The following is a 12,044-nucleotide window of genomic DNA, read 5'->3' as shown; positions in this document are numbered from 1 at the left end:
TGGAAGCTCATAATATTGGTGAGATGTCGTCCATACAGGACATTGGTGACTCTTTAGTTGAGTGCATATTTTTAGGCTTTGAAGTTCATGTTTGGATTTAGTGGTGGTTTAAACTCTAATCACCCTTGTTTATCCCCAAGCCCATACTGAACCGGTTTGCAAGTAGAGCTGCCAAGGGCCTAGAGTCCAACTGTGGATGAAATACGGTAGCAATAATGCTTCTCACTTGAAGGAGTTCAACATCATTTTTAGACAGCCACAGATTCAAAGTTTGAATTTGGATGAGGAATTGAAAGCTATATGTACTTCTCATTACATATAGCTTTCTCATGGGATACATGTGTTGTCGTTGTCTGATTTTGCACCTTTTAATGGTACCTAAAGTTTGATGAATAGTTGGTATCTTACTTTTTGAAGAGGTTAGGAAGACGTCTATGGATCAAAGCAATGAGAGTTCTAACCTAATGTTAATCAAGGTAGATTTGTTTGCACGATTCTACATCTCAATCTACCATTGACGCACCGTATGTTGCTTTGTTAGATGCTAGCGAGGAAGCTATATGGCTTACTCATTCAGTGGGAGATTTGGAAATTATTGCAAAGGTTCTAGTTTTCATTGTGTACTGAGAGTGCAATCTAGTTGGCACGAAATCGAGTGTTTCATGCAAAGACAAAGCACATTGATGAGAGGTACCACTTCATTGTTTAGGTTCTTCAAGCCAAGCATATCGAGCTTGTGAAGATTCACATAAATGATAATCCTACTAACATATTAACACTTTAAGAAGTTTGCAGTGCCATATACATTGGGTAGAGACCCACTCACTACATATGTATATATATTTATAGCTTATTCACAATGGCCTTAAAGTGGGAGGGTGTTGTGTAAAGGGCCTCTGTGCTCAAGCTAGACATGGCCGGTCGCCCATCTCACTAACCTCACTAGCAATATCCCTACAAGTATTATTTTCTCTACACAAGAGAATATAGAGGACATAGTGAAGCCTGAGCTATAGTGATTGTAGAGTGAAGGCTTGCTCCACCATCTCTATGTCTCTCTCTCTCTCTCTCTCTCTCTCTCTCTCTCTCTCTCTCTCTCTCTCTCTCTCTCTCTCTCTCTCCATCCAGCACAATCACAAATGCAATATATTTAGTATCTTGGTAGTTTATGTTACCACTTTGTCTTATAAGTTAATCTATGATCCAAATATAGTACCAATATGAGTTTGAAATGATATTGATTTGATACCATAATGATATCAAAATGATATCCAAATGCTATCAAAACGATAGAAACAATATTATATTATCATATTGATATCATTCCAAAATCATATCGATAGTGATCTGGTATCAAACTTAAACTATAAGAGTATTTTTGTACTTCCACATATCAATGTGAAGTTTTTATAGTATAATTTTACTAGAGAAAGACTACTATTCTTTGGGGAAGAATCATACAAGTATGAATCAAGTTACCATATTATAGTAGTGGTGTATGAACACACTTAGGACGATTGAGGTACTTTTTCCCCTTGCTAGGACGTACCCCCCACCAACACACAAGTTTGTGTGGATACCCATCACCCGGGCACAAGCCTTGTTTTTGTATTAGTCCACTCAATAATTCTACTTTTGTTGTTGTGTACGCTTGAGATTATCTTTCATCTTTTCCAATCTTTGCGTGGATTCATGTAGCCATATTTCCATCAATTGGTATCAAAACAAGCTTCAACATCTTGTGAAACATCCTCTTGGCTCAGGATCCTAGATTGAGGTGTTTTTTGGTGACCATTTGTAGGGCAACATATGGAGAAGAGAAGCATTAGATGAGCGTCATTTTAGCTCACACTATGTACAAGAGAAAGGATGAGCTTGCATTTGGTTCACATAAGTATTTGGGAGTGTATGTGCACAAAGATTTAAACAAATTTCAGCTCATGTTTGCATATATATATAAGAAACTCATTTCACGTCACTTCTCACAATTTTTTACCGAATTTTTGTGCTCTATAGCTTTGTAGTTGGACATTTTCTTCACTAGTTTTGAGATAAGAGCTTTTAGACTGCTTGGAGTTGACTAGTTGATAGCAATAAAAGTTTCATTTTGATTTCTTCGAATTTGATTTTGAAGATGGTTTCCATGGTACTTCACCTTTTTGTCAAGATCTACAACTTTGTAGAAGAAAGATTTTACAAATTCCTCATAGCTTGGGAAATATGATGATTGGATTGTAGGTCAGTTTAGTTCCCCTACATTTGTTCGACTTGTTCTCCATTTTTGTCATGGAAAAGTAGGTAGAGATAGGAGAAGGAGTTTATAGGTGGGCCTACACATCGAGCCTCCATGGATAGGCACATATACCCATAGGCGTATAATTAGCCGCTCACACATGAGCATGCCTTTCTCTAAGTAGCAAAGACTTGTTTATAACCACATGTTTTTGCCTCATGTGTATCATATGCTTTTGGCTCATGTGTACCATATATGGAATGAGAGACCAAGTGTTTGATTTGTACATAGCCATACATTGTCTTCATAGATTGCTTCTAAAAGTTCTACACGTATCACTTGATATAGGTTTCACAGGCGTACATGTTTTCAAGGAGACAAGCTACATGTTTTCTATACTATAATTGGCAGTTTTAGAGTTTTGCAATATATTTCATATCTTCTATGGGAGGCTTACATGTATGGTTATACATTTGCAGTCTTGACTACATTTGAGCTCTTTTGAGAGTAGTTCATCCCTGCAAGGACTTGGTTCATGCTTTTGTCTTTGATGGTGCTTGTTTATACACAAATCTTACTTTCTACAATAGTGATTAATCCATTCTATGTATGTTGAGTTTTAGATACTGTTTTGTACATCAATTGTGGAGCCATATTGGCATTTACGCTACTCCTAGTAAATTTTGGGACTTGATCAGTAGATAGTCATTGTTGAGCTTGACCATAGTTTTGACTCATTTGTTGAACCTTTGGAGGGTCGTGGTGAGGTTTGATTAAGCTAGGGCATTCTCAAATATTGAGATCCTTTCAGTGATATAGATTGCTAGAGCACGCCTTTTACGAGGCCTCATCATAGGATATGTATATAGAGGACTAAGTGTTGTTGACGTTCTGTTGGCAGTTAGTTATGGACATAGATTGATCAAGTACATACATGATACATTTCAAGTTATCTATTTCCCTTTATGCATATATTCAATGTTTTGATTGCATTTATGCTCATTTAAAATTTGAGATTTTGTTCATTTTGATGGGGAGACTCTGCCAAAAATTTCCCAAGGTTTTGCGATAAAATTGACACGACAATTATGGCTTCTAGTTCTAAGAAAGACATTTATAATATTTGGAAGCTTGATGGCACAAACTTCAATATCTAGAAGGAGCTGATTCCAAAAAATCTGATCGGTGAAGGTCAATCGGAGCCATTGTTTGAATTCCAAGAGGTAAATGGTTACAAAAGCACTCATTGAACAGTTAAAACCACTATTTGCTTACATCTTGCAGAAGCAGTGTATTTCACTATTGCTACTTCTTGCGCCTCGTGGGAGAAGTTGTGAAGTAGATATGAGAGCAATAGTGCAAGCAATAATAAGGTTTAGTTGATGAAGAAGCTGTTTGAGCATAGTATGAAGGAAGGTAGAACCGTTTTTGGACACTTGAATAAGTTCAATGTTATCTTCAGTTAGTTGACGTCACAAGAACTCAATTTTGATGACAATATTTAATCTATCTTTTTTTTATACTCTCTACCTTCCTCATGGGATACAATCTACACAACCATAAGTACCTTTGTGCCTAAAGGCAAGTTTGTCTACAATGATTTCATTAGTAGATTTCTCTCCGAAGAGTTTTATAGGAAATTTCTCGAGTCTACCAAGAGTGGTGATGCTTATGTTGCACAATCTCACAAAGAGAGAGGTCCCACTCAAGATCGTGCCAAGTCTAAGGATTGCAAGAACTCTCATAGTAAGTCTCATTGTCCCCATGCATAATGTGGAGTGCTACTATTTTCATAAGAAAGGCATGTGAAAAAATATTTGTCACACTTCACAAAAAGAGACAAGAAGTCTCAAGAGACTAAGAAGCTTGACAACGACGCAAGGCTAAGCTTGAGGGAATCAATGGTGTAGAGTCTCCAAAGACTCATGGTGCTTCTAAGATCACTCATACGTTACCATGTGTATAGTAGTGATGGGTGTGAATACACTTAGGACCGCTAAGGAACTTTTTTCCTCACTAGGAGGGTTTTTTTCCCGTGCTTTGTATATACACCCATTACTCTAGGGCCATCTTATTTTTTATTTGCACACTTAGTAATACATTCTTTGTTGTGTATGAACTTCTTCTCCATCTCCAAGCTGTATGTGCATTCTTGCAACCCTAAAGTCTCCAATAATTGGTATCAGAGCAGGTTGCATCCTCCTCGGCATATTCGCCAGCACCCCCAATTCACTTTCTTTGATTTTGATGAGATTTGATAAGTGTTAGAATGTCAATAAACACTTTGGGTGAGCTCATAGATCTTGATGTACTTAAAATTTTGCTTGGGGCTCGTTTTGGCCTCGATTTTCACTATTGCACGTACTGTTTGGGCAATTTTGTCCTTTTTTGTAGAATCTTGTGCATTGCAAGTTTTTGCATAGGAGGTCTTTGACAATCTATTGTGGTTTGTGGTATGTAGCATTGATGGTGATGGGAGGACAGGCTCAAGGTGGTATGGGGGCTCTCGTGTGTGGTATTTGTGCTGAAGCTGTGCAATCACTAAGTGGAAACTTAACTATAAAGTGGTTTTACACTGGACTATTTTAATGTTTTAGACTAATGTATCATGTTGTAGATTATGTTTAAAATATGCAAGGTAATATGATGAAGGCAAAGAAAAAAGGTAAATTCCAAATGGTGAAGGGCCAAGAGGCGAGAGGCTAGAGCGGGGTGAGAGGCAAGAGATGAGAGAGATGGGCGAGAGGCAAGAGTAAGGGGGGTGAGAGGCGAGTACATGCATGTGCATTACAATGAAAAAATCCTAGCAGCTAAGGTTTCTTCCAAGACCTTACCATGAAAGAGGGTTGGGAAGCTTGTGAAGCTTGTGAAGCATTTGAGTGTGAAAGATGAGGAGATTGTGTGGCAAAGAAATTTGTCATGACAATTTGTCTCCATGGGAAGTAGCAAGAAAATCATTTTCCCCCTACCCAATGCATATCACAACGTAACTTGATACACTTGTAGTTTATTAGTTATTAGTTCACTATAATGTGAGTCCTACATGTCCAGGGAGGAGGTGATAAAATGATCTTAGTGATAGAGGGACCAGATTGGAGTGTCCACATGTGAGGAAGTTAGGATGAGTGGTGCATATCACAAGAGAATTTCCATAACAGGGGATGGAGCCTTCATTTTATCTTCATAATCATCTACATGATAAAAAATTCTTCAAATGAATAATCATCCTCAACAATAATCATCAACCTTGAAACATAATTTTTCAACCTATAGCCATTCACACATGCTTTATGAGGATTACCATCCAAGTCAGTAAGTTTATGTGCTCCATTTGAAAACCTATTTAAAACCAAGAAAGTAACAAAAGATATTCATGAAGAACTAGGATCAACAGAGAAAACATTGGTAAGATATGTCAAACACTCATAAAAGAGAGAATTGCGTAGAGTTTGGAGAACATCATTAGATAATTTATCCTGAGAAGATTCAACACATGATATGATGAGCTACAAAAATGAGTGAAGAGTGATACCGAATAGAAAAACTCAGAAATAATCCATGACTTCACCTGCAGAAATAAGTTGCTCATTTAAATCCTTGACACCAGCAAGGAAAGTGTCCATTTCATCTTCCTCATGCATAATCTTCGACTCCAACTCTTTACGCAGCAATGCAATTTTAGCCTCATTGCGACTTGCAAGACCAGCTAGAATATCCCAAGCCTGTTTTGTAGACTTTGCTGAACGAATGTGAGGAGTAATAGTGCGCTTCACAAACAACACAATCAATGCATGAGCCTGCACATCTCTTACATCCCAACAAGCTTGCTTAGTCGTAGACAAAAGAATTTTAATAGCAGCAATCCTGCCAGCAAAACCTGCAGCATCCTCAACATCACCTGTATCCACAGAACCAGGACATACATCAATGCCTTGCACATTGTTACAAATGCCCTTTGACACAAGGACATGTTGCATCATGTAAGCCCACATAGGGTAATTGTCCCCATCCAATCTGCCCTCGGCAGCAAACATCTTGAACACATATGTGTTGTTGTCAACCATGGTGAATGCTTGCACTTGATGTGAAAATTACCCAAAAGGAGGAGAAATGAAGCGAGAACAACACGTGCTATATAGCACAAACCGTAGAAGACTGCAAGGGACCTATTATACAAAAAACAACACTGAATTTTTTTTGCACAAAATGACAAAATGTCCTGTGTAGTAATACTTGTAGTGGAAACAGAGGCTGAAATGAGCCCAAATGGAAATTATGAGCAGACCAAGCTCTATGAGCTTATCCAAAGTAATTTTTGACCTGCTAACACTCACCAAAGCTCATAGAAATCTAAGGAAGTGAGCAGGCATGTGCTGGCAACGTTGACGACTAAGCCCAAGAGGACGCAACCTGCTCTGATACCAATTGTTGGAATTAGGGTCGCAGGGAAACACACACAGGTTGGAGAAGATGAAGGAATCTCAAGGCACACAACAGACAATGTTTTCCTTAGTGTGCAGTGGAAAGATAAGATAGCCCTAGAGTGATGGGCGTATATACAATGCACGGGGAAGAAACCTCCTAGTGAGGGGAAAAAGGCCCTGGCGGTCCTAAGTGTGTTCACACACATCACTACAACATGTACATGGTAACACAAACCTAGTCTTCAACTTGTGTCTTATTTAGATGATAACACATAGCATGATGATCAATTATAATTGTGAAGTGTAAACTTAACAAGTAAGGGCCAAATTTTTGCATAGATAAAACCTTCCCTCTTTGTTGTGTTGTAGTTGCGCTTAGCCTTGGTGAGTAGGTGACTTGCATAGTGAATGAGGCAATCCAAGTTGATTTTTTTTCTAGGCTGAGTCAAAATAGTGCCAACAACATTCTGACTAGCAATAATACTGTGTACATAAAAAGTGAGACCAATATGGGGGCCTTTTGCAAATCTTTGGGCTTGCTTCCCTTTGTGCACTGATCATATCTAAAGGGCGTGACACTTCTGGTACCATGCATATGGTAGTGATGTGTGTGAACGTACTTAGGATTTTTGAAGTATTTCTTCCCCTCACAAAGAGGTTGCCCCCCCCGCTCCCCCCCCTCCTATCGTGCTTCTGTATATACATCCATCGCTCTAGGACCATTTTATCTTGTATATGCACTTAGTAATATGTTCTATGTTGTGTGCATTGATCTTCTTTGCCATCTCCGTGTCCTATGTGCATTCATGCAACCCTAACTTCAACATCATACTTAGACATTTTAGTTTTCACCTCATATTTCACTATAGATGCCCTTGTCACGGAAGATGCCAATTATGCACAAAATTGGATGATAGATTCTAGTGCAAGTTTCCATGTTATGTTGCATAGAGAGGGTTTGTCCTTTTATGTGAAGGGCTATTAGGGTGTAGTCAAATTGGGTGATTCTTATGTGCTTAAGATTGTTGAAATTGGAAACATAAATTTGGTACTTCCAAGTGGCATGGAATTTATGCTAAAGAATGGCATACGTGTGTTGCTACGAGTTTAGTATCTGTTGGACAATAAGATGACTTGGGATACACAAGTATATTCGGGAGAAAATCATGGATTCTCAAAATGGAAAATCTTATAGTTCTCAAAGATTGAAAACATGGTTTTTTTTACTCCTTGCACGTGTCTTTTGTAAAAGACAATTTATTTCTATAGTTAAGATGTGGTTTACTAAGTTGTGTTATAGGCTAGCTAGGCCATATGAGCCAAAAGGGAACAAAAACTCCAGCATGTTTTGGTTATTTGCTAGTGTTGGATTTTAGTAATTTGTCTTTGTGAAAAATGTGTATATGGCACGAAAACTAAAATTGCTTATTTTTCATTGAATAGAAGGTGTGTTTAGCCACTAGACCTAGTACATAGTGACGTATGTGGTCCTATGTTGACCAAGTCTGGTGCTACCTACTTTGTAACGTTTATAGATGACTACTTGAAAGGAGTGGGTTTACCCTTTGAAACATAAGGATGAGGTATTCTCTACATTTTTGAAGTTCCTTGCACTTGTTGAGAATCGGTCTAGAAAATGGCACAATGTCCTGAGAACTGACAATAGTCAAAACATGTCTCAAAATGTATGATAGAATTCTGTACAAAAAGAGGGATTTGATGGTAGTTTACTGCACCATACACACCTACCCATAATGGAGTTGTTGAGCGTATGAATCACTTGATTCAAGAGTGTGTTATAGCTATGCTTTTCATGGAAAATTTGACACAAGGCTTTTGGATTAAGTTGTTTTGATAGCGGTTCTCATAATTTACAGATGGAAAGCCTAGTAGTACACCATTGAATTACAAGATTCCAGATGGGTTGTGGTTAGGCAAGAAACCACTCTATGATTATTGTTGTGTTTTTGGTTGCAAGGCTGAGAGGACATATGGAATGGCCTCTAGAGTATCCTTCGACCTCCCTTATATAGCCCCGCATAGTCTATATAAGGCCCATTTCCTAGGACATAATCTCATAGCTCCCATGTCTGGACTTGCCTGTCCCTTGCCCTCACACTACTCCCCTTTAAAGAATAGTTTTTGTCCTTGTAAACAAAAGAGGAAAATTGTTTTTAAATCACAGTAATATTTTTCCAAGTGGCACCCTTGTCAAACCTATCTTTTCAATTCACCAAAATTTGATGGTGTACATGATGCCTTGCATGTAAAACATGAGAATCCAAAATATGCTATGGTTTATGAGGCAAGCTTGGTAGTTTGATAAAACTAACCAAACCATCTGTATCTATAGCATTGTCATACGTGCCTAGCCGTTTCCTCAAATGACTAACATAGAACAATGTATTCTTGAAGAGGATGGTAAATCCAACCTACATGTGACTTCGCCAATGTGTTTAGTAACTTTAAATGGAACACAATATTGAGGAGATAGATTCAGATTTGGCCCAATTTTGATGAGTTTCAGAATGTGTTGAAACACAAAAAAACTTGGTCGCCTTTTTTAAAAGTAACCAATCATTGTTTTTCATTAGCATAAATTTTGTAACTTCTTTGACATTCAAATGAAAAGTACATAGCATGGACATATGATCCTATAGGAACTCCTTGACTTACTAGATCTTTTCATTGGCCATCCCAACCGAGATAAGTAAATGAGGTTGATATCTATACATTAACATAAAGGCATAGAACCTTGTAGAAACATGTTTATCACTATTATAAGAAAACTCCAAGATTGGGAAATAGTCTTTCCAATGTGATTGTTTCTTACTTGCATAGGCACATATCATATCTTTGTTGATTTGATCTACCTATTTGGTTTGACCATCACTTTTGGGATGATCAATTGTACTTAAACTTAGTTTAGTACCCAACTTTTGGAATATTGCTTGCCGAAATGTCTACTAAACTTAGGATAAAGATTACTACTATATTGATGGGTAACCGAATAACTTGTAAATTTTCTGCACAGTTATGCTAATTTTGGAGCTTTTTATTGTAGTCTTTGTAGGAATAAACCTACACATTTTGGTAAAATGGTTAACCACAATCCAAATGGAATCATGTCCACTTATAGTGATTGGTAGTCCTACTCTAAAATCCATAGAGATACTTTCCCACTTGCCATCTGAGTTCTCTAATGAATATAATAATGCTCCTGATTTTAATATTTTTGCCTTATTAACCTGGCACTTTTGGCAATGAGTCACATAATCTTGTACATCTTTATGTAGATGAGGCTAAAAGAATTGTTGATGTACAAGTGCATAGGCTAAGTGTGTTAGTTGAGTTTGCTTTTTTTCCATTAACTTTGGTATTCATGCATTATTTTACTGCCTTGTCAGGTGACTTGCCCATTTCAGTGGTATCAAAGTACCCGTCAACTTCTCTCCTAGGAAGATTCCAGTCCATAGCTACATGGTGTAGCTTGGAGGACTTCGTGAAGCCCTCGTCTCCAAAGGCCGCATACAAAAATTCTTATTTTGAGATGACCAACATCTGGACTATCATGGCATTCATAAAGGATTTGGTTCTTGATGACATTGTCTGTTGGTACATATACTCCCCCCTTGTGTAGTAAGCAACCGTTATCAATGGGAAAATGTTTCCATCTATTAAGTTCATCCACTAGTTAACACTAGTTCTATAATTGAACACTCAACTATCTTGAGACACTAAAGTGTCATGTTTTTCAAGTAACTTGTCATAATTATTTAGTGAAGGAGGAAACAAGATTTATAGGTCATGTTAATACCCTAGGTCAATTATGAGGTGAAGAACAAAGGAAAATTTTGAAACTTGCATAATTAATGCCATATCATGATTATGGTGATAAGTTTTAAGATGAAAAAAAAAGCTTTACTGTAGTTTTATTTCATAAATTCAATATAAATTCTTATAAAAAAAGATTATGCATAAATTTCAAGGTTTCTATGTAGGAAAAAAACTTATTATAACAAGAATCAAGCTTCATAACTTAGTTCGTAGACTAGATTTTTGTTAATTACCAGCAAAAAACCCAAATCTTAAAAATGCTGACAAAGAGGAAAATTTTGGTCTTTCAAAGCCTCTTTCATTAACATGATGACGTTAGGGGAAAAATTTAAGGTCTATAATGTATCTATAGACCAAAATCCATCAACTAAGGATTTTTCAAGGCTTTAATCTCGCAGGCATCTCAAAATTTAAGCTCATTTAATAGTGCGTAATTTCTTGCGAAACAAACAATGCTATGAAAAAACATATAGACTCCCCAATTGTGACCATATGACGTATTTGTATTGAGATGAAAGAACAAATACAAAAAGTGAATTTTATTTCAAGGCTAATCTTTATCAATAAAAATTAGGAATTTCAACATGCACAGTTTCTAGAAAATGACATAAATCATCAAATGTGGCTTACATAACCATCTGTAAGGATTGAATTACGACAGATAATGATTAATTGCGTTCATTATTAGAACATTAAGTTATCACGCTAATTAAAATGATGCAAGCAAGCCAAGTATACAATAATACAAAATATGTAAGTTGATTAGGTGCATTATTTGTAGAATGCTTCTCCATTTATAAATGGAGTAGTACATGCAAATGATGGAAGTGGTAGATGCTAGTGCATCCACCGAGATGGTTGTCCATGAGGAGACAAGTGGGTGCTCCCTGAGTGGCATGCAATTGAGGTGTTAGGTATAAGCATGTTTCCCACAAGAGTGTGTGAGAGTAGCACCATAAATGGTTGTTCACATAGGCATAGGATGGAAGTAGGTTTAAACCCTAATTCCATCAAATCGTATCACCTTAAGTAAGGGAGTGATGCATCTAGTATATATGTAGCATAAGTCAATGCAAATATAGATAAAGTAAATGTTTTATGTGGTTGTTAATTGAATTCACAAATATTGCATATTTGACACGTGTCTTTCTATATTTAATTCTAGTCACAAAGAAAAAAAATATGCCCGATAGATGCAAAAATGTCAAGAACATATTTAAATAGTTACCAAGGATTACTGCATTCACCCTATTGCTCATTTTTTTCTTAGATTAGGGTATGAGTTTTAGTGAAACATCAATTGTTTTTTTGCGTAGGTGCTTTTCATGAGTGTAGTAACTATCAATCTTATGTACAAAAGTGAGGGCTTATAATTTTCATGAGTACTTTGGCTAACATTTATAAGTTTACAAAAGCATTTTTTGAGATGTTTTCTACATTTCATGTATCATTTTATTTAAATTGGTAAAAAAAGACACTAGAGTGTCTTTTTGGTTACCAAACTAATGTTAAAGTAAAATGTTGTGTAGAGTCGTCTTGAAAACTAGCTT

Source organism: Adiantum capillus-veneris, chromosome 21, assembly GCF_014529385.1.
Source record: "Adiantum capillus-veneris isolate H3 chromosome 21, ASM1452938v2, whole genome shotgun sequence".
NCBI classification, from domain to species: Eukaryota; Viridiplantae; Streptophyta; class Polypodiopsida; order Polypodiales; family Pteridaceae; genus Adiantum; species Adiantum capillus-veneris.
The sequence above is the reverse complement of the archived record's forward strand: the minus strand, read 5'-3'. Positions refer to the sequence as shown.